This window comes from Narcine bancroftii, chromosome 12, assembly GCF_036971445.1.
Source record: "Narcine bancroftii isolate sNarBan1 chromosome 12, sNarBan1.hap1, whole genome shotgun sequence".
Classification (NCBI taxonomy): domain Eukaryota; kingdom Metazoa; phylum Chordata; class Chondrichthyes; order Torpediniformes; family Narcinidae; genus Narcine; species Narcine bancroftii.
In genome coordinates this window covers 100,653,476-100,674,272 of record NC_091480.1, presented here as the reverse complement: position 1 = coordinate 100,674,272, position 20,797 = coordinate 100,653,476, and the positions used below count along the sequence as shown (strand labels likewise).

Below are 20,797 nucleotides of genomic sequence, written 5' to 3'. Positions count from 1 at the left end.
CGCGGCCGGGAAGCGCCGAGCGCGGCCGGGAAGCGCCGAGCGCGGCCGGGAAGCGCCGAGCGCGGCCGGGAAGCGCCGAGCGCGGCCGGGAAGCGCCGAGCGCGGCCGGGAAGCGCCGAGCGCGGCCGGGAAGGCTGTTGGTGCGGAAGTTGCAGCTCAACCCTCACCCACACCTCCTCCCTCAGCAGCGGCCGGGGCCCCAAACAGTCCTTCCAGGTGAAGCAACAATTCACTTATGAATCTGCAGGGATCGTCTACTGTATCCGGTGCTCCCGCTGTGGTCTCCTCGACATCGGAGAGATGGACGCAGACTGGGAGATCACTTATGTGAGCACCTCGGCTCTGTCCGCTGCTCAAGCGAGGATCTCCCAGTGCCCACCCATTTCAAGTCCCCATCCCATTCCCTTGTTGACATGTCCGTCTATTGTCTCATGAACTGCCAGCTGAGACGACCTGCAAATTGGAGGAACAATACCTTGTCTTCCAACTGGGCACTCTCCAACCGGAGAGGCTTCTCTGCCTTTCATAAAAACCACCCACCCCCTTGCTTCCCCTCACCTCTCTTCCGTCTCCTTTTGCACAGACGTGTTCAATTCCACTTTGGCTCGACCCTTATCACATCCAATTAACACCTTTGGTTGGTCTCCATTCCTCACCTATCGTTTGAATTCTAAGACTTTCTGATGTATCCTAGTTCTGCCTTTTCTGATTTTTTTTTCCTTGAAAAAGGGCTGAGGCCTGAAAGGTTGGTCATCTACCTTTGTCTCCTATAGATGCTGAATAAGCCAACTGAGTTCCTCCAGCATTTCAGTGTTTTTACAACAATCACAGCATCTGCAGTCTATCATATTTCCCTCCATCCTCTGCAGTGGTGTGCAAGTCCAATATTAGGAAGCGGGTAGAAAGCACTCATTGCTTTGGCAGCGGTGGTTATGAAAAAGTGACGACCGATCATGTGAGAGAGTTGTGTGAGCATGGGGAGGGAGGAAGGAGGTGGTGGCACCAGAAGCAGTGTGTGTCATACACTCAGACACTTTGTATGTTCAGAGCAATTCTGAAGCTGCACCCAACAGCTCTGTGAAAAAGTGGGTGTAGTTTCTAGTTCAAGGGAGAAGGTACTCGGTAAGCTGAATGATCCAAGGGTGTCCCAGTCCAGATAGATTGCACCCTTGGCTTCTGAAAAAGATAGTGATCGGGATTGTGGAAACGTTAGTAATGATATTTTAGGGATCAGTGGATTCTGTAGTGGGGTCATGTACTCTCCAGTCAAACATGGAGAATCTGTTCCACTTCCTCACCAAGCAGAGACATTGCTGTGCTGGCCCCAGGTTCGGCCAGGATATCAGAATGCCAGGAACATGAGACAATGAACCCTGTCTCATCAACGATGATGAGACTGTGTTCCCTCCTGCCGTCCCAGCAATGATGAGTGGGGTGATGCCTCCCCCTCCAGAAATCTGCAACCATGTTCTTGGTCTTGGTGATGTTGAGAGCAAGACTGTTGTTCTAGCATCACCCAGCCAGATTCTTGATCTCCAAAATGCATTATGACCCATTGTTATCCATTATTCACCCAACAACAGAAGCGTTAGCACCTTTATCTCACTTGTCAGATTGAAGCGGTCAAGGCCACTGGTCACCATAATGTTAACCTTCTACTGGAACGCGCAACTCTTCCTCCACTGTATTAAGGATTATATTGGTGCTGCCTCATGCACCTGTGATGAGCTCATCAACTTCATTCACTTTGCTGCCAACTTTCACCCTGACCTCAAATTCACTTGGTCCATCTCCAGCAACACACTCTTTCTTGATCCCTTTGTCTCCATCTCTGAAGACAAGCTTTCTTAAGATATTTTTCACAAACCCACAAATTCCCACAACTATCTGACTACAGTTCACACCCAATTCCCTGCAAGGATTCTAATCCTTTCAATTTATCCATTGTATTTTTTCCCATTATGAGGTCTTCCTGTCCAGATCATCCGAAATGTCTTCCTTCTTCCAAAAACATGGCTTCCCTTCCACCACCAACAATTCAGCCCTTACCCGCATCTCCTCCATTCCCTGCTCATCTTCCCTGGCTCCATCTCCCAGATGCAACAAAAACAGGATTCCCCTTGTTCTCACTTATCACCCTACCAGCGTCCTCATCCAAGACATTATCCTCTATAGTTTCTGCCACATACAACATGATCCCAGCATGAGACACTTAACTCTGCTCTCTGCCTTCCTTAGGGACCTCTCCCTCTGTGACTCCACCGTCCACTCAATCACCCACTTGGTACACGTGCCACACATGCCCACATCTCTTCCCTCACCACCATTAGGGGTCCCAAACAATCCTTCCAAATTAAGCAACACTTCATTTGTGTATCCATAGAAGTCATCTGGTACTCTTGTTGTGGCCTTCTCTACATCAGAGAGTCTGGGCACAGACTAGGAGAATGCTCTGTCTGCATCTGACAGGGATCTCCCAGTGGCCAACCACTTCAATTCTGCGCCCCACCCCACACTGACATGTCTGTCGATGGCCTCAAATACGGTCAAACCAAAGCCACCTAAATTGGAGGAGCAACGCATAATTTTCCATCTCGGCATGCTTCATCCATAAGGTTGAACGTTGACTCCTCCGGTTTCTGCAAGCCTGGTCCTTGTTCTTCCTCTCACTTCTCCATCCCTCTGTCTTCTTTCCTCCAGCTCTCCAACCCCATCTTTCCCTCTCCATTCTCAGAGCCATCCCCCTCCCCCTGTTTGTTGGTGTGCCCACCCTCCTTGATCTATAACCTCCTTTCGGTGAGACTGTGTTCCTCCCCCAGCCCCCGACCATTTTGTTTGGGTGCTTGCCCACATTTTGATGATAGGCTCAAGCCCAAAATGTTAGTGATGTATCTTTATCTTTACTATATAAAGTACATAGCTTCACCTCATGAGTTTCTCCAGCATTCTTATGTTTTAATTACAAGCAAATGGGACTCGTTTAGGTAGAGGACCTGGTTGGGCTGAAGGGCTATTTCCATGCAAAATAACTCTACATAGTTGAGGACTGTAAACCTGTGTTGACCAACTTGCCAATGTATTCACAGATATCTTCAATATCTCACTCTGGCAGGGCATGGTATCCACCTGCTTCATACAGGTCACAATCAAGCCTGTACCCAAGAAGTGTGTGGTAACCTGCCCAAATGACTGTCGACCAATGAATTTCACATCTACGGCGATGGTGTTTTGAGAAGCTGCAGTTGGAAGAACAGAAGGCATATGAACAGGAGTAGGCTATCTGGCCCATTGAGCCTGCTCCACCATTTAATGAGATCACGACTGTACTGGTGATAGACTCATTTCCAGCAACATGCTTTCTCCCAACATCCTTTAATTCCCCTACTATCCAACCTTGTCTCTGATTTATTGGGCAGAGAATTCCATAGGTTCACCACCATCTGTGAAAAGCAGTTCCTCCTCATCTCTGACCTAAATCTACTCCTCTGGATCTTGAGGCTATGTCCCCTAGTTTTTCTTACCTATCACAATCTTATCTTTCATAATTTTATATATTTCTATAATATCCCCTCTCATTCTTCTGAATTCCAGTGAGTACAGGCCCAGACAACTCAATCTCTCCTTACAGGCCAACCCCCTCATCTCTGGAATCAATCTAGTGAACCTCCTCTGCAGTAATGTCTTCCTTAAGTCAGGAGACCAGAACTGCACACAGTACTCCAAATGTAGCCTCACTGATATCCTATACAGTTGTGGCATAACCTCCCCGCTCCTAAACTCAATATCAATGAAGGCCAATACTCCATTTGCCTTCCAGATAATCTGCTGCACCTGCAAACTAACCTTCTGCGATTCATGCAGAAGCTCTCCCAAGTTCTTCTGCGTGGCAGCATGTGGCAATCGGTTGTCATTGTAATAATCTGATCTTCCATTTTTCCTTACAAAGTGGATAACCTCACATTTGCCACTCCATCTGCCAGACTTTTGCCCACTCATTTAACCTATATATATCTCTCTGCAGACTCTCCATATCCTCTGCACAATTTGATTTTCCACTCAATTTAGTGTCATCAGCAAACTTAAATACACGACACACAGTCCCCTCTTCCAGATTAATGTATATTGTAAACAGTTACAGACCCAGTACCAACCCCTATGGCACCCTGCTCACCACCGATTGCCAACCAGAAAAACACCCGTGTACCCCAACTCTCTGCTTTCCATTGATTAACCAATCCTCACTCCATGCAACCTTTATCTTATGGATAAGCCTTTTATGTGGCACCTTTTCAAATGCCTTCTGGAAATCCAAGTAAATAACATCCACTTGCAGTGCAGGATCAATGGGTGGCCAGACACAAGCATCAGAGGTAAGGACACCTTACCCAGTGGCATAAAGGTCAAGAGGACATGCAGGACGTTGACGGGCAGAGAATGATGAGTGGCATGAGGAGAATTATGCCATCAAGAGGGATCAGTGTAGTGGGAGTCACGTGATGCAGTAGTGGCCGGTAGGGGAATTCCAGCCCTCTCCAGAAAAGTTTTAAAAAAAGGTAGAGAAAAAACAAAATCACTAACACAGAAACCATAACAAATTGAAAGTGAAAGTGTGGAGAAAATGGCAGTAAAGAAAGAAAAACGAAAAATAACGGGAAGAAAAGAAGAAGGAAGGAACGTTGGAAGAGGAAGGTGAAGGCCTTACCGGTACGAGGAAGCCCGCCGTGGAGAGAGAAGCCCGCTCCCTGAGGTCAGTGGAAACCCCAAACTCAGGACTACAAAGATGGCTCACGGAGCCAAACAAAAGTGCGCAACTGCGCATGCGCGAATCCTCGCCCATGCGCGATGCACAAGACAAAAACAACACTGACGGGAGGGTGAACCAGCTGAGGAGTAAATCTCCACAGCCGAAACAGACAAGTATAACACGACAGCAAGACTCTCAACAGGAAAACATAGAAAATAACGGGAACAAGAAGAAAGAGAATGAAAATAGGAAATCAAAGAAACAACAGATGACAACCCAGAGGAAGAAGACCAACACCAAGACACTTTTAATAAAAATAAGAAGAACAAAAATACCCAACAAAATAAAATAAACAACCCAACAAGAAAATCAGAAGAGATAGAGGTAAAAGACACAGATGCTGGAGTGGATTCAGAAGAAGAGGAGGGAGAACACAGAGAAATGGAAGATGAAGGGAAGGGCAAGTACATGGATTTTTTTTTAAAAGAATATATGGAAACAGTAAAAGAATGGCAGTCACAAGAATTCAGTGAAATAAAAAGAAGAATAAAAAGTACTGAAGAAAAAGTGAATAGATTAGAGATGATCATGACAGATATAGGAAAAAGAGTAGACAAGGTGGAAGAACGAGAAACAGCCATAGAAATGGAAGTAGATGACTTAAAAAAGAAATTAGAAGAATCTAATAAAAAAGTTAAAGAAACACAGGAGCTGTTAGCTCAGAGGATAGATATAATGGAAAATTATAATAGAAGAAACAATATAAGGATAGTGGGCCTTAAGGAAGATGAAGAAGGCAAAAATATGAAAGAATTTATAAAAGAATGGATCCCCAGGGTCCTGGGAAGACCAGAATTACAGGAAGAAATGGAAATAGAAAGGGCACACAGAACATTAGCCCCTAAACCACAACCACAACAAAAACCAAGATCCATTCTAGTAAAATTCCTAAGACATACAACAAGAGAAAATATATTGGAGAAGGCAATGAAAAAAATAAGAGAAGACAAAAAACCACTGGAATACAAGGGTCAAATTTTTTTTTTCTATCTAGATACAAGTTTTGAACTCCTGAAGAAGAGGAAGGAGTTTAATGCAACAAAAACGACCCTATGGAAAAAAGGTTATAAATTTGAGTTAAAATACCCAGCGGTACTTAAAATAGTTATTCTGGGGCAGCAAAGCAAACTATTCTCGGATCCGGAAAAAGCACGAAAATTTGCAGAACAACTACAAAACAGACAGAGAGATGAAGAGATGTAACAAGAACAAAAATGACAACAAACTATATATATTTTTAAAAAATAGAGTATAAGTAAGAACTAAGAAGGTAAAGAAAGGAAGTAAGGAGGGAATTAAGAGAGTGAGCTTTGTTATATATGAAGATTAAAATCTTTTCTGGGGAGGGCTGGGTGGGGAAGAATAACAGTCACTGCGAAATCAGTTGACGCTTGCGAGCGGATTTGCAAATCCAAATGGAGAGGGGAGATGTCGTTGCCCAACAAGGGACAAAGGGCAACTCAGAAAGGGGAGGGACTATTGGGGTTAAAGGAATTTTAGATATGAGAATAGTGGAAATATTTTATGTTTTAGAAATGTTGTCTTATAATGTGTTCAAAAAAAGAAAGCAGAAATGGATAAGAAGGGAAGGTGGTGATGAGGAAACGGAAAGGAAAGATAAACAAAGTATGAAATGACTATGTTGAACTATATGGCTTTAAATATTAATGGAATACATAACCAAATCAAAAGGAAGAAACTTAAATTTACTGAAAAAATAAAAAAATTGATATAGCATTCGTACAAGAAACACATCTAACTGAAATGGAACACAAGAAATTAAAGAGAGATTGGATAGGACATGTAACAGCAGCATCATATAATTCAAAAGCCAGAGGAGTAGCTATATTAATCAATAAAAATGTACCAATCAAAATAGAAGAAATAATAGATCCAGCAGGGAGATATGTAATGATAAAATGTCAGATATATTCAGAATTTTGGAATTTACTCAATGTATACTCACCTAATGAAGAAGATCAAAAATTTATGCAAGATATCTTTTTGAAGATAGCAGATACGCAAGGGAACATACTAATAGGAGGGGATTTTAACCTTAATTTGGACTCAAACATGGATGAAACTGGAAAAAAAAATAACAGAAAGAACAAAGTAACCAAATTTATAATTAAATCGATGCAAGAAATGCAACTTTTGGATATATGGAGGAAACAACACCCAAAGGAAAAGGAATATTCATATTATTCGGGTAGACGCAAAACATACTCAAGGATAGACCTATTCCTGTTATCAGCCCACATTCAACGGAGAGTTAGGAAAATGGAATATAAAGCTAGACTATTATCGGATCACTCACCCCTGTTATTGGCAATAGAGCTAGAGGATATCCCATCAAGAATGTATAGATGGAATTAAACTCCATGCTACTTAAAAGACAGGATTTTAGAGAATTCATTGAACGACAAATTAAAATGTACTTTGAAATAAATATGGAATCAGTGAAAGATAAGTTTATACTATGGGACACAATGAAAGCGTTCATCAGAGGGCAAATAATAAGTTATGTAACTAAGATGAAGAAGGACTACAATCGGGAAACAAAACAGTTGGAAAGGGAAATAACAAATACAGAAAAAGAATTAGCAATAAAGGAAGATACAACTAAAAGAAGAGAATTGGCAGACAAAAAAATAAAATATGAAACACTATAAACATATAAGGTGGAGAAGAACATAATGAAGACAAAACAGAAATATTATGAGCTAGGAGAAAAAAACGCACAAAATTCTAGCGTGGCAGCTTAAGACAGAACAAACTAAAAGAATGGTATTGGCATTAAGGAAAAAGGACGAACAAATTACATATAATCCAACGGAGATCAATGAAAACTTCAGGGAATACGACGAACAACTATATTAAACTGAAAACGAAGGGAAAGAAGACAAAATAGATGAATTTCTAACTAAAATTGAACTACCAAAATTACAAACAGAGGAGAAAAATAAATTAATAAAACCATTTGAAATAGAAGAATTACAGGAGATATTAAAAAAACTACCGAACAATAAAACACCAGGATAGGATAGATTCCCAATAGAATTCTATAAAACATTTAAAGACTTATTAATTCCTCCCCTCGTGGAAGTAATCAACCAGATTGATAAAACACAAAACATACCAGATTCATGCAAAACAGCAATAATTACAGTAATACCAAAGACAGGGAAAGATCCACTAGCACCAGCATCATATAGACCAACATCTCTACTTAACACAGATTATAAGATAATAGCTAAACTATTAGCAAACAGATTGGCCGACTATGTACCAAAAATAGTAAATCTAGACCAAACTTTTAATATCTCCTGTAATTCTTCTATTTCAAATGGTTAGTGATAGGAAGGTTAAACTGTATTAAAATGAACATTTTCCCAAGGATACAATACCTATTTCAGTCATTACCAATTCACCTAACAGAGAAATTCTTCAAGGAGCTAAAGAAAATAATAAGGAAATTCTTATGGAAAGGGGGGGAAACCGAGGATAGCACTAGATAAATTAACAGAATCATACAAACAAGGAGGCTTACAACTACCAAACTTTAAGAATTATTATAGAGCCGCACAATTAAAATACCTATCAGATTTTTATCAAACAAGGGAAAAACCAGATTGGACCAGATTAGAACTAGATAAAATAGGGGAGAAGATACCTGAACATATACTATATAAATGGGATGAAAAATTGGTGCAACGTAGGAATTCACCGGTATTGCATCATCTGCTCAACATTTGGAAGAAGATTCACGTAGAAAGGAATAAAACAAATTACCAACTACCAAAACTAATATTGACGCAAAATCAACTAATCCCTTTCACAATAGATAACCTTTCCTTCAGAGAATGGGAGAGAAAAGGGATCAAAAGAAAATTGTTTTTTGGGAAATAAATTATTATCCTTTGAACAAATGAAGGATAAATATAATATAACTCACGATACAATGTTTGCATACCGCCAACTGAAAACCTACTTGAAGGACAAATTGGGAAACAGTCTGAGGTTACCAGAAGGAAGCAATTTTGAAAATGTGATTACAGACACAATGATAATTTAAAAATTTATAACAAACATGTACATCAAACTGCAAGAAAAGGAGAACGAGGAAACAAACGGTAAACCTAAACAAAAATGGGAACAAGATCTAAACATAAAGATAAAGAATGAAACAAGGGAAAAGCTATGCTTCGGAACTATGTGAAATACAATAAACACGAGGTTACGCATGATACAATATAACTGGATACACAGGCTATACATCACACCTCAAAAGTTAAATAAATGGGACCCAACAGTATCAGACAGATGTTTTCGCTGTAAAAAGGAAATGGCAACAACAATTCATGCAATTTGGACAAGTGAGAAAGTGAAAAAAATTTGGGAAGATCTAAACCAGATATTAAATAAAATCACAAAAAGCAATATACCAAAAAACCCAGAGATCTTCCTCCTAAGTAATATAAGAAATAAAGAATTTGGACTCGATTTGGATGGAGCACAAAAAAGATTTGTTATGATAGCCCTAGCTGTAGCAAAAAAATGTATTATGTCAACCTGGAAATTAGAAGACAACTTGAGAATACAACAATAGTACATAGAAATGAATAAATGTATTCCATTAGAAAAAATAACATATAATTTAAGAAATAACATCACAATATTCAAACAAATATGGGAGCCATACATGAAATACAATATAGAAATCCTACCATGGACTTCCACCACCTAAAATGACAGAAGGAGAAGACAACGAAAAGAACTGACTCAGTAAAATTTCTTGTTTATTTTTATTAAGTGACAACATTGTTTAACGGGTTTAATGTATCTTATGGATTGAACTTCAAATAAATGGGAAAGGGGGTGAGGGAGGGAGGGAAGGGAGGGGGGAAAAAGGGGGAGAAAATGGCGCTGCATATATTCAAGAGAAAAAATGTCTGTATGTATCTTGGTCAATATGGTTTATAGTGTGAAAAATAAATAAAAAAAGAGGGATCAGTGTTATCATCTGAATGAAGTGAGTTTGCAGGGTGCTTGTCAAACAAGACCTGCCTCTGCTGAATCCATGTTGTTTCTGTCTGATGGATCCAATTTGCGCCAGATGCCTCACTTTTTCTTCTTTAATGATAACATCAAGTATTTTCCCAATTACAGATGTTAAACTAAGTGGCCTATAGTTATCTGCCTTTATCCCACATCTTTTTTGAAGAGTGACATGACATTCACCATCTTCCAATCTGCTGGGACCTGCCCAGAGTCCAGAGAATTTTGGTAAATTATCACCAAAATGCCAACTGTAACTTCTGCCATTTCTTTCAGTACTCTGGTCCTAATGGACCAGGGGACTTATCTATCTTTAGGCCCACTAGTTTGCTTAGCACCCTTCTTTAGTGATCATTATAGTATCCAGGTCTCTTCCATTTGTATGAGAAATTCTATCATACTGTGATCACTCTTTCCAAGAGGATCCCTATCTACAGGATCGCTAATTTCACCTGTCTCATTGCACAGGACCAGATCCAAGACAGCATATTCCTTTGTAGGTTCAGTAACATGCTGTTCAAGAACGCCATGATGTGTGCATTCTATGAATTCCTCCTCTAGGTTGCCTCGACCAACTTGATTCACCCAGTCGATGTGCATGTTAAAGTTCCCCATGATAACTGATGTTCCAATTTTACACGGCTCCGATATTCATTGGTTTATAGCCTGGGCCACTGTCATCTTATTATTGGCCTAGAGACAATTCCCACTAGTGATTTTTTTCCCTTTACTATTCCTAATCACTACCCAGATGAATTCAACATTTTGCTCCTATATCCCACCCATCCTCTTTTTAATTTAGTATGTTCCAATTTGATAAGATGAGTTTCTTGTAGAGACTATATCTGCCTTTAATTTTTTTTTAGGTGTGCCAAGACCTGCCTCTTCTTCAACAGTCAGTATTTCCTATAAATATTAAAACTAATACATTTTAATGTTTTATCTATATTGATTTTTTAAACAAATGTTGTTTAACAAAAGAAAACCCTTTTGATTGTTTAAATAATACAGTGATCTTTTCCCTTTAACATACACATATGATGTCCCTCCCGTCAGTGACATAAACAGGAATCCTTGAAAGCCCACAGAATCTCTCGAGGAAGAAGAACCCCTTGCTTTAGTGCCATCTTTTGTAGATACTCCTCTCCCGGGCACCATTCTCCCCCTTAGAAAGGCTTCCACCTTGCTACTACTTTTCCCAAGTTTTCACTCTTTTCTGAGCTCTCCATTAACATTTCAATAAAGTTTACTTTTCAGCAATAAATACAAGATGATTAAAAAAAAATAACTTTTACTTAGTCCCATTGTAAACATTCTTCACAGTTTTCCTCTTTGGCAAACTTAGCCTTTTCATAAACCTCGCAGGAAGTCTTCCACCTCGTTCTTAGGCTTGAATAATCACCAGTTACCTTCTGTTATTTTAACCCTCAGAGTTGCAGGGTGTATCATTGGATATTTCCAGTTTTTGGAAAGCAATTGTCTTTTAACATCATCAAACTCCTTCCTTTGCTTCATCAAAGTAGGACTAAAATCTTGAAAAAATAGCACTTTTTCATGGTCAATCTCGGGTGGACCATTATTTTCCAGTTCCACACCCTGACAGGATGCTTTCAATGGGGTACCTGTGGAAGTCGTTGAGGCTCCTGAAGATGTAGTGGCTCTGGTGAATGATCTCAGGCATTGCATTGACGTGATGTTTATCCTGAAGGTATCTCTATCTTGGCATCACTGATGTGGACCAGGGAGTTAGCTTTGTCCCTTCTCTGGAAGGCTTCATCCAGCTTCTTGGTGTTGCTGATATGGAGGGAGAGGTTGCTGTCTTGACACCAAGCCTCTGGTCCCTCTCTATTCCATACTCTTTCTCATTGTTAGAGATCCTGCCTACTATGTTGGTATGATCTGTGAATTAATTGATTGATTTGGAGAGGTTTGGGCACACAGTCATGGGGGTGCAGGGAGTACAGTAGGGCCTCCCATTCCTCTCCTCACTCCCACTCAGTTTTTCACTGATCCTCTCTCCGTCTGTAATTCATATTGTTCTCTCTCCCTCGACCACAAGCACATTCACCCCCCCCCCCCCCCCCCCCCCAATCTGTCTGTATTGCACTCTCCCTCTTCCCCTCACTCTACTTCCCCCTGCAGATCCCACCCGTTCTCTTTCTGTCAGGTCTTTCACCCTCTGCTTATCTCACGTGGCCTTCTGCACTCTCTCCCCCCTCACTCTGCCCATCACCCTGACAGTGTCCGGGGCTCTGCTTCCTGAGTGACAGCAGCTGAGCCAATGGGGGCAGCCCCTGTGGCCAATGAGCGGTCGAGGGCGATGTTTCCGGCGGCGCGGTGCTCGGGGGTTCGGCCGGGCTGGGCTGAATGGAGGCGCTCAGTGGGCGAGAGCCCTGGTTCAACCTAACTCCGGCCCCGACGGCCTGTCCCGCCGCGGGGCTGGCCGCTTTTAGCGGCCGCGTCTGGCTGCAGATGAGGTGGCTGCTCTAGCAAAGCGGCTCGGCCTGTCCTGGAGGGGGGCCTGTCCGCTTCGCCCGTCCTAGGCTGGGGGCTGATCGCAGGGAAACAGACAGGTTGGTTGGGGCTGGACCTAGGACTGGGTGCTGGGGGGAGATGAAAGGTGGTGGAAGAGGAGGTCAGTGGGAGAGGTGAGGGGAGGAGGAGGGATGGTAGGGAGGAGGTGGAGGGACGGGTGGGAGAGGAGAAAAGGAGGGGGTTAGGGAGATGTCGTGGGGAACTAGTAGGATGAGGTGGAGGAGAGGGGTAGGGTGGTAAGGGGGGATAAGAATGAGACAGAAAGAGGGAGGGGTGGAGGAGTGAGGGAGAGGGAGGGTGAAGAGGAAAAGGTAATATGTTGATAGAGTTGGGATTTGAGGGGGATCGTAGGAGAGGAGTGGAGAGTGAAAGATGGGTAGATGTGGGAGAGGATGAAGGGAAGGTGGAGAGAGAGTGGGAATGATTGAAAGTGGGGAGAGAGGAAGTGAAGAAACTGGGAGGTGTTGGAGGCAAGAATGAGAAGGGAAAGGGGAAAGAGATGGTGGAAAAGATGAAGGGAGCAAGAGAAGGGGTGGAGGAAGAAATGGTGAAGTGGAGAATGGGATAGATGGAGGTGGAGGGAGAGAGGTTGGGAAAGAGAAGGAGTGAGGATGTCAAGGAGAGAGGGAGAGGCATGATGAATGGGAGGGAGGACAGTTGGGGAGGGAGAGGCGGATTGTTTGATGGGAAGGGTGGAGAGTGAAATGGAGGAGAGACAGTGGAAAGGTGGAGGGAGAGCTGAGTTAGAGGGAAGTAGTTCAAGGGTGGCAGATGGAGGATGATGGATGGAAGTGAATGGAAGAAGAGGTGGGTGTATTGAGTTCCGATGAGTAGGCTGCGTTGGGAATGAGAGGATTAAGGAAGAATGTGTATTGTGAGAAGGGGAGGGAGGGGAAGATGAGAGGGAATGGGGAGAGAGGAATGGGTTGAGAGAATAGGAAAGAGGTGGAGTGTGGGGAGGCAAAGGGGAACCTTAATTGAGAATGATTAGCAGAAGAGATCTCCTGATGATGGTTGTTACTTGTGTGCATTTGATTTGAGAATGTCCTCTCTCACAGGTACCAGAGAAAAACATGGAAGAGGGAAGTCTTTGTTGTGGTGTGCAGTGGATCATTGTGCGTCTGAACTGCTGGAGTGCAGGATCAATGGGTGGCCAGACACAAGCATTAGAGGTAAGGACACCTTACCCAGTGGCATAAAGGTCAAGAACCAGAGGACATGCAGGACGTTGACGGGCAGAGAATGATGAGTGGCGTGAGGAGAATTATGCCATCGAGGGATCAGTGTTATCATCTGAATGAAGTGAGTTTGCAGGGTGCGAATGAGAAGGCAGGGGATCAGGATGCAAACTTTTTTCTGAAGAGCTGGAATATGCAACAAGGGCTGTTGGTCTTCCTTCATGCTGGAACCTCTCTTTTTAATTTTTGGCGAACGTAGGTGTTTGTGGATCAGGTGGGTGAGAGAAGCTGAGTTAGTCTTGATCTTCATGAATGGGACAGCAGGCTCGATGGGCCAGACAACTGACCCTCATCTTCTAATGACTGCTTCAACCAGGTGCCACAGAAGCTCAGTCTCAGTTGACAGCAAGTTGAGAGTGAAGTCTGAGTTGTTGCAGGCAAAGGTGAGGTTTCAGAAGCAAATGATATGGACAGATGATGTCACATGATGATCCAACTGGAGCAGCTTCATTTGGTTGCAAGGGATAGAACCAGTGGCCTTCAGGTCGATTTGTGATGAAGACCTGTGCTGTCAATATTCATTTGGAGGATGTATCCACTGATGGCTTTTGGATGAGTAACTGTGTGGTGAGGGCAGAATGGAGGTAGTGGTCACTTTGAACTGGCGGGGATTTTGGGATTTAATCCGGACAAGACAAGTGAAGTTTATTGTACAAGTGCAACCCGACAAAACAGTGTTTTCTGGTCCTCAGTGCAAAACACACAGACAAACAATCAGATGCAGAACAAGTATTCATCTATATAAATAAATAAATGTTGTTTCATGAATATGAGAATCTTGGATGGTTAAAATGAGCAGTTCCTTTGGTCGTTCAGCATTCTCACAGCCCGTGGGAAGAAGCTGTTCATCAACCTGGTGGTGCTGGCTCTGGTTCTCCTATATCTCTTCCCTCGATGGGAGCAGCTGAAAGATGCTGTGTGCTGGTGGAAAGGGTCCTCAATGATTTTGTGCACCCTATTTCAGACAACGATCCCAGTAGATCACATTGATGGAGGGGAGAGAGACTCCAGTGATCCTCTCTGTCACTCTTATGGTCCTATGAATTGACCTCCAATCCATTTCTCTGCAGCAACTGTATCACACTGTGATGCAACTGGCCAGGATGTTTTCAATAGAACTCCTATAGAAGGTTGACATAATGGTGGCTGGTAGCCTTGCCCACTTCAGTCTTCTCAGGAAGTGCAGATGCTGTTGTGCCTTCCTGACAAGTGAGGAGATGTTGTGTATCAACAAAAGGTCACTAGTTATGTGAACTCCAAGGAACTTGGTGCTCTTCACTATAGAATGTTGATGTGTGGTGGAGGTTGGTTGTTCCTGGTCCTCCTGAAATCCACAATCATCTTCATTTTGTCTACATTAAGACTCAGGTTGTTACACTTCCACCATTTCACGAGATTTTCCACTTCTCTATAGTGTGACTCATCATTGTTGCTGATGAGGTCAACTACTGTTGTGTCATCTGCAAACTTGATGACGCTGTTGGAGCTGGATCTGGCGATGCAGTTGTGTGAACAGGAACAGGACAGACTGTGGCCTTTCCATTAGGAAGTCCAGGATTTAATTACAAAGAGGGGTGTTGAATCCCAGTGAGAACAGCTTCTCCACCAGCCTCTAGGGAATGATCGTATTAAACACCAAGCTAGTCAATGAACAGCAGTCTTGTGTATGAGCCGTTGATCTCCAGGTGAGTCAGGACAGAGTGAAGCCTATAGCATTGTCTGTGGAACGGTTTCTTCTAAAGGCTGATTGAATGGGTCCAGCATCTCTGGAAGGTGTGCTTTGATGCACTCCATCACTAGACACTCAAAGCATTTCATAATGATGGAGGCCAGTGCCACATGGTGAAAGTCATTAAGGCCTGGTATTGTCACCCACGTGTGACAAATGTGAGGTGATGCACTTCTTCACCCACAGAGCGGTGGAAGTGTGGAACGAGCTGCCAGGTGAAGTGGCGAATATGGAGTCAGTTTTATCATTTAAGAAAATTATGGACAGGCAAATGGATAGGAGGAGTATGAAGGGATATTGGCTGGGTACAGACCAGTTGGACCAGGCTGAATAATAGTTTGGCACAGATTGGTAGGGAGGAAGAGTCTATTTCGATGTTGCACTTTGTGAGATCAAATACAAGGGGAATGTATACAGTTAATGGCCAAACTCTTCAAGCCAGGTGTCCAGTCTCATGGCTTCTTGGAAGCAGCCAAACAAATACATGGGGTGGTATAAGCCCTGTTGGCTTCATTGCGTGGGGCATTGAGGAGGTCAAGTTGAGCTCAAAGTTTGGTTAGGCCACACTTGAAATTCTGTGTGCAATTCTGGTCACCCCATTCCAGGAAAGATGTGGAGGCTTTACAAAGTCCACAGAAGAGGTTTCCCTGCTTATTGCCTGGTTTAGAGGGGATGGGTTATGGGGAGAGGTTGGACGAACTTGGGTTATTTTCCCTTCCACAAAAGCATGTTAGATGATCATTCTGGGCTAATCCTATTTGCTAATCAGGGGGAGAGACACAGGTGCACTCAGATAGCACCTAAGGGAGGGCTCAACGAGTGAGACAGTGTGGAGAGAGATCAGAAATAAAATTTGTGCAAAAAGCATCAGAGTAGTCATCATGTGAGACTTTAATTTCCTCACTATTGACAGGGACATCCTTGGTGGCAGGGGCTTAAACGGGACAGAATTGAAGTGTGTTCAGGAGGGGTTGTTGAAGAGCCAAGGCAGGACAGGGGCCAGACGAGGTTTTGGGAATAGTGATCTCCCCCATTTAGTGACGCTCCACACATAGTTGATCAATTTTCTCCATCATTCTCCTCTTACTCAATATCGTTGTAGAAACCTTTCAGATTTACCAACCTCTCCCCATAACTCATACCCTCTAAACCAGGCAACATCCTGGTGAACCTCCAATCCTTCTAGTAATAAGGTGAATAATATTCCAAGTACAGCCTCATCATGACCTCCTTATTTTTAAACTCAATGTCCCACCAATGAAGCCAATAATGTGATTGTGGATAAGGATCAGCTTGGGTCTTGTAGAAATGTATTAAATTAGGGAAGGTTCCTCATAGTAGGCTGATCCAGAAGGTGCAGATCCATGGGATCCAAAGTCAATTAATGGTTTTCATTTCGAATTAGCTGGTCCAATTAAGACAGGGTTGTTGTGAAAAGTGTTATTCTGACTGAAAGCCCATGACCAGTGGTTTTCTGCAGGGATTGGTATTGGGACCCCTGCTGTTTCTGATATGTATAAATTACTTGAATGAAAATGTAGGTGGGTGGGGAAGTTTGCAGGTGATATTGAGACTCATGGAGTTGTGGAGGAACTCAGTCAATAAATACAACAGGATATGGGCAGAGAAACTATAGATGAAGTTTAATCCAGACAAGTACAAGTTGTTGCACTTTAGGAGGTCAAATGTCAGGGGAATGTATGCAGTTAGTGGTAGAGCTCTTAAAAGTGTTGATTTTCAGAGGAATCTAGTGGTCCAGGTTCATAGCTTCTTTAAAGAGGTCACACAAGAATATAATGTGGTAAAGATGGATAGATTGGCTTCATTGGTGGGACATTGAGTTTAAAAATAAGGAGGTCATGATGAGGCTGTACTTGGAATATTGTTCACCTTATTACTAGAAGGATGGGAAGACTTTGGAGGTTCACCAGGATGTTCCCTGGTTTAGAGGGTATGAGTTATGGGGAGAGGTTGGTAAATCTGAAAGGTTTCTACAACGATATTGAGTAAGAGGAGAATGATGGAGAAAATTGATCAACTATGTGTGGAGCGTCACTAAATGGGGGAGATCTTAAACAGAATTTTTTCCGTCAGTATTTTACTCAGGAAATTGACATAGTGAATACGTATGGAAGGGAAACAAATAGAAGTGTCATGAAACATGGAAATTAAGGAAGAGGAGGAGGTGATTGCTGTTTTACAGCGAACAAATCCCCTGGGCCGGACATGATATTCCCTTGGACCTTGAGGGAGACAAGTGTTGAAATTGCAGGGGCCTGACAGATATATTCAAAATGTCCTCAGCAATGGGAGAAGAGCCAGCGGATTCAAGAGTAGCTCGTGTTGTCCCGCTGTTTAAGAAAAGCTCCAAGAATAAACCAGTTAAGTATAGGCCAGTGAGCCTTACATCAGTAGTAGGTAATTTATTGGAAGGAGTTCTAAGAGATAGGATATATAGGTATTTGGACTGCCATGGGTTGATTAAGGACAGTCAGCATGGCTTTGAGCATGGTAGGTGATGTTTAACAAATCTTGTAGGGTTTTTCATGGAAGTTAACAAGAAGGTAGATGCTGTGGTTGTTGTTTACATGGACTTTAGTAAGGCCTTCAACAAGGTCCCACATGGGAGGTTAGTCCATGGAGAGGTTGTAAACTGGATTTGAAATTGGCTGTGTGGGAGAAAACAGAGTGGTAGTGGATGCTTGCTTCTAAGACTGAAGGCCTGTGGCAAGTGATGTGCCTCAGGGATCTGTGTTGGGACCAATGTTGTTTGCTGTCGATATCAATGATTTGGATGATAATGTGGTAAATTGGATCAGCAAGTTTGCTGATGACATAAAGATAGGAGGTGCTGTGGACAGTGAAGAAGATTTTCAAAGCTTGCAGAGGGATCTGGACCAACTGGGAGAATAGGCCAATAAATGGATGATGGAGTTTAATGCAGACAAGCGTGAGGTGATGCATTTTGGAAGGGAAACAAGGAAGGATGTACACTGTAAATGGCAGGGCACTGAGAAGTGTGGAGGAGCAAAGAGTCCTGGGGATACAGGTACATTGTTCCCTGAAAGTGGCATCAGAGGTGGTCAGGGTTGTAAAGAAAGCTTTTGGCATCTTGGCCTTTATAAATCAAAGTACTGAGTATCGAGTTATGATGTAATGGTGAAGTTGGAAGAGACATTGGTGAGGCCAAATTTGAAGTATTGTGTGCAGTTCTGGTCGCCTAGCCACAGGAAGGATGTCAATAAGATTGAAAGAGTGCAGAGAAGATTTACTAGGATGTTGCCAGAGTTGAGTTACAGGAAAAGATTAAACAGGTAAGGCTTTATTCCTAGGAACGAAGAAGAATGAGGGGAGATTTGATAGAGGTTTACAAAATTATGAGAGGTATAGACAGAGAAAATGCAAGTTGGCTTTTTCCACTTAAAATACCAGATATAAGAGGATGTGGCTTTAGGGTGAAATGGTAAATGTTTAGAAGGAACATTAGGGAGAACTTCTTTACTGAGAGAGTGGTTGGAGTCTGGAATGAGTTGCCATCTGACGTTGTGAATGCGGGTTCAATCGTGTGTTTTAAGAGTAAATTGGATGGATACGTGGATGGGAGAGATCTGCAGGGTCTGGAGCAGGTTATTGGGATGAGTTGAACAATGGTTTGCACAGACTAGAAAGGCTGAATGGCTTGTTTTTATTTGTGCTGCAGCGTTCTATGCTTCTAAACTTGGGGGTTGTTTTCTTTGGATTGTCAGAGTCTGAGCTGAGACTTGATGAAGATTTATAAAAGAACAGGCTGCAAGGGGTAGAGTAAGCTTAAAGAATCGTACTTTAAAAGACTTCTAGATAGAAAGGTATATGGAGGGATACCTTTCATGTGCAAGCAGCAACATTTTGGCTTGATTTGAACATCATTTTCAGCACAGACACACAGGCTGATCCACCTGTTTCTGTACTGTTACATGAGTATATAATGATGAGACTATATTTGGAGTACTGTTGGCAGTTCTGGTTAACCACATTCAGAAGGATGTTGTTAAGCAGGAAATGTTACAAAACAGATTCACAAGGATGTTACCTGGGACTGGAAGGGTTAAATTACAAGGAGATGTTGCTTTTTAAACATTTTTTCACACTGAACCATATCAATCAAAATACATACAAACATTTCCCTCTTAAATATACGCAGTGGCATTTTCTCCCCTTTTGTCCCCTACCTTCCCTCCCCTCTTCCCACCCCCCTCCAAACCCATTCAACATATACAATAAAACCATTAAACAATGTCATCACACAATGAAAATAAACAAGAAAAATGTGTCATATACTTTTCCACACTGGATCAAGTCATTTTGTCGTCTTATCATTTTAGGGGGTGGAGGTCCGAGGCGAGCCCTCTCTGTTATGTTCCATGTATGGCTGCCAAATTTGCTCAAATAATGTGACTTTATTTTTTAAATTATATGTTATTTTTTCCAATGGAATACATGTATTAATTTCTATGTACCATTGCTGTACTCTCAGGCTCTCTTCTGATTTCCAAGTTGACATTATACATTTTTTTGCTACAGCTAAGGCTATCATAATAAATCTTTTTTGTGCTTCATCCAGTTTGAGGCCTAATTCTTTACTTCTTATATTACTTAGAAAGAAGATCTCTGGATTTTTTGGTATGTTGTTTTTTGTGATTTTATTTTATTTAATATCTAATTTAGATCTTCCCAAAACTTTTTCACTTTCTCACATGCCCAAATTGCATGTACTGTCGTTCGCATTTCCTTCTTACAGCGAAAACATCTATCTGATACTGTTGGGTCCCATTCTTTTAACTTTTGGGGCGTGATATATAACCTGTGTAACCAATTATACTGTATCATGCATTACCTTGTTTATTATATTCTTCATAGTTGAAGAATTATATTATATTCTTCATAGTTCCAGAGCATAACTTATCCCATGTTTCATTTTTTATCTTTGTTTAAATCTTTTTCCCACTTTTGTTTGGGTTTATAGCTGATTTCCTCATTTTCCTTTTCTTGCAGCTAATAATCATTATCATTGCGTCTGTAATCACATATTCAAAGCTGCTTCCTTCTGGTAATTTCAGTGTGTTTCCCAATTTATCCTTTAAGTAGGCTTTCAGTTGATGATATGCAAACATTGTAGCATGAGTTATTCCATATTTGTACTTCATTTGTTCAAATGTTAATAAATTATTTCCCAAAAAACAATTTTCTATTCTTTTAATTCCTTTTCTCTCCAATTTTCTAAAGGAAAGATTTTGCGTCAATAGTAATTTTGATATTTGGTCATTTGTTTTTTCCTTTCTAAGTGAATCTTCTTCCATATATTGAGTAAATGATGCAATACTGGTGAGCTTTTATATCATACCAGCTTTTCATCCCACTTATAAAGTATATGTTCTGATACCTTCTCCCCTATTT

At 42.0% G+C, this 20,797-nt stretch overlaps 1 protein-coding gene across 2 annotated transcripts in view; it reads left to right on the top strand.

The window, feature by feature from the left end:
* The first annotated feature begins 12,185 nt into the window (after positions 1-12,185).
* Positions 12,186-20,797, top strand: part of kansl1b (KAT8 regulatory NSL complex subunit 1b) — a 155,807-nt gene continuing 147,195 nt past the window's right edge. For both annotated transcript variants that reach the window (XM_069905226.1, XM_069905229.1), the window contains exons 1-2: positions 12,186-12,435; positions 13,456-13,569. The gene's annotated coding sequence lies outside the window, so the exon portion shown is untranslated. The remainder of the gene's footprint in view (positions 12,436-13,455; positions 13,570-20,797) is intronic.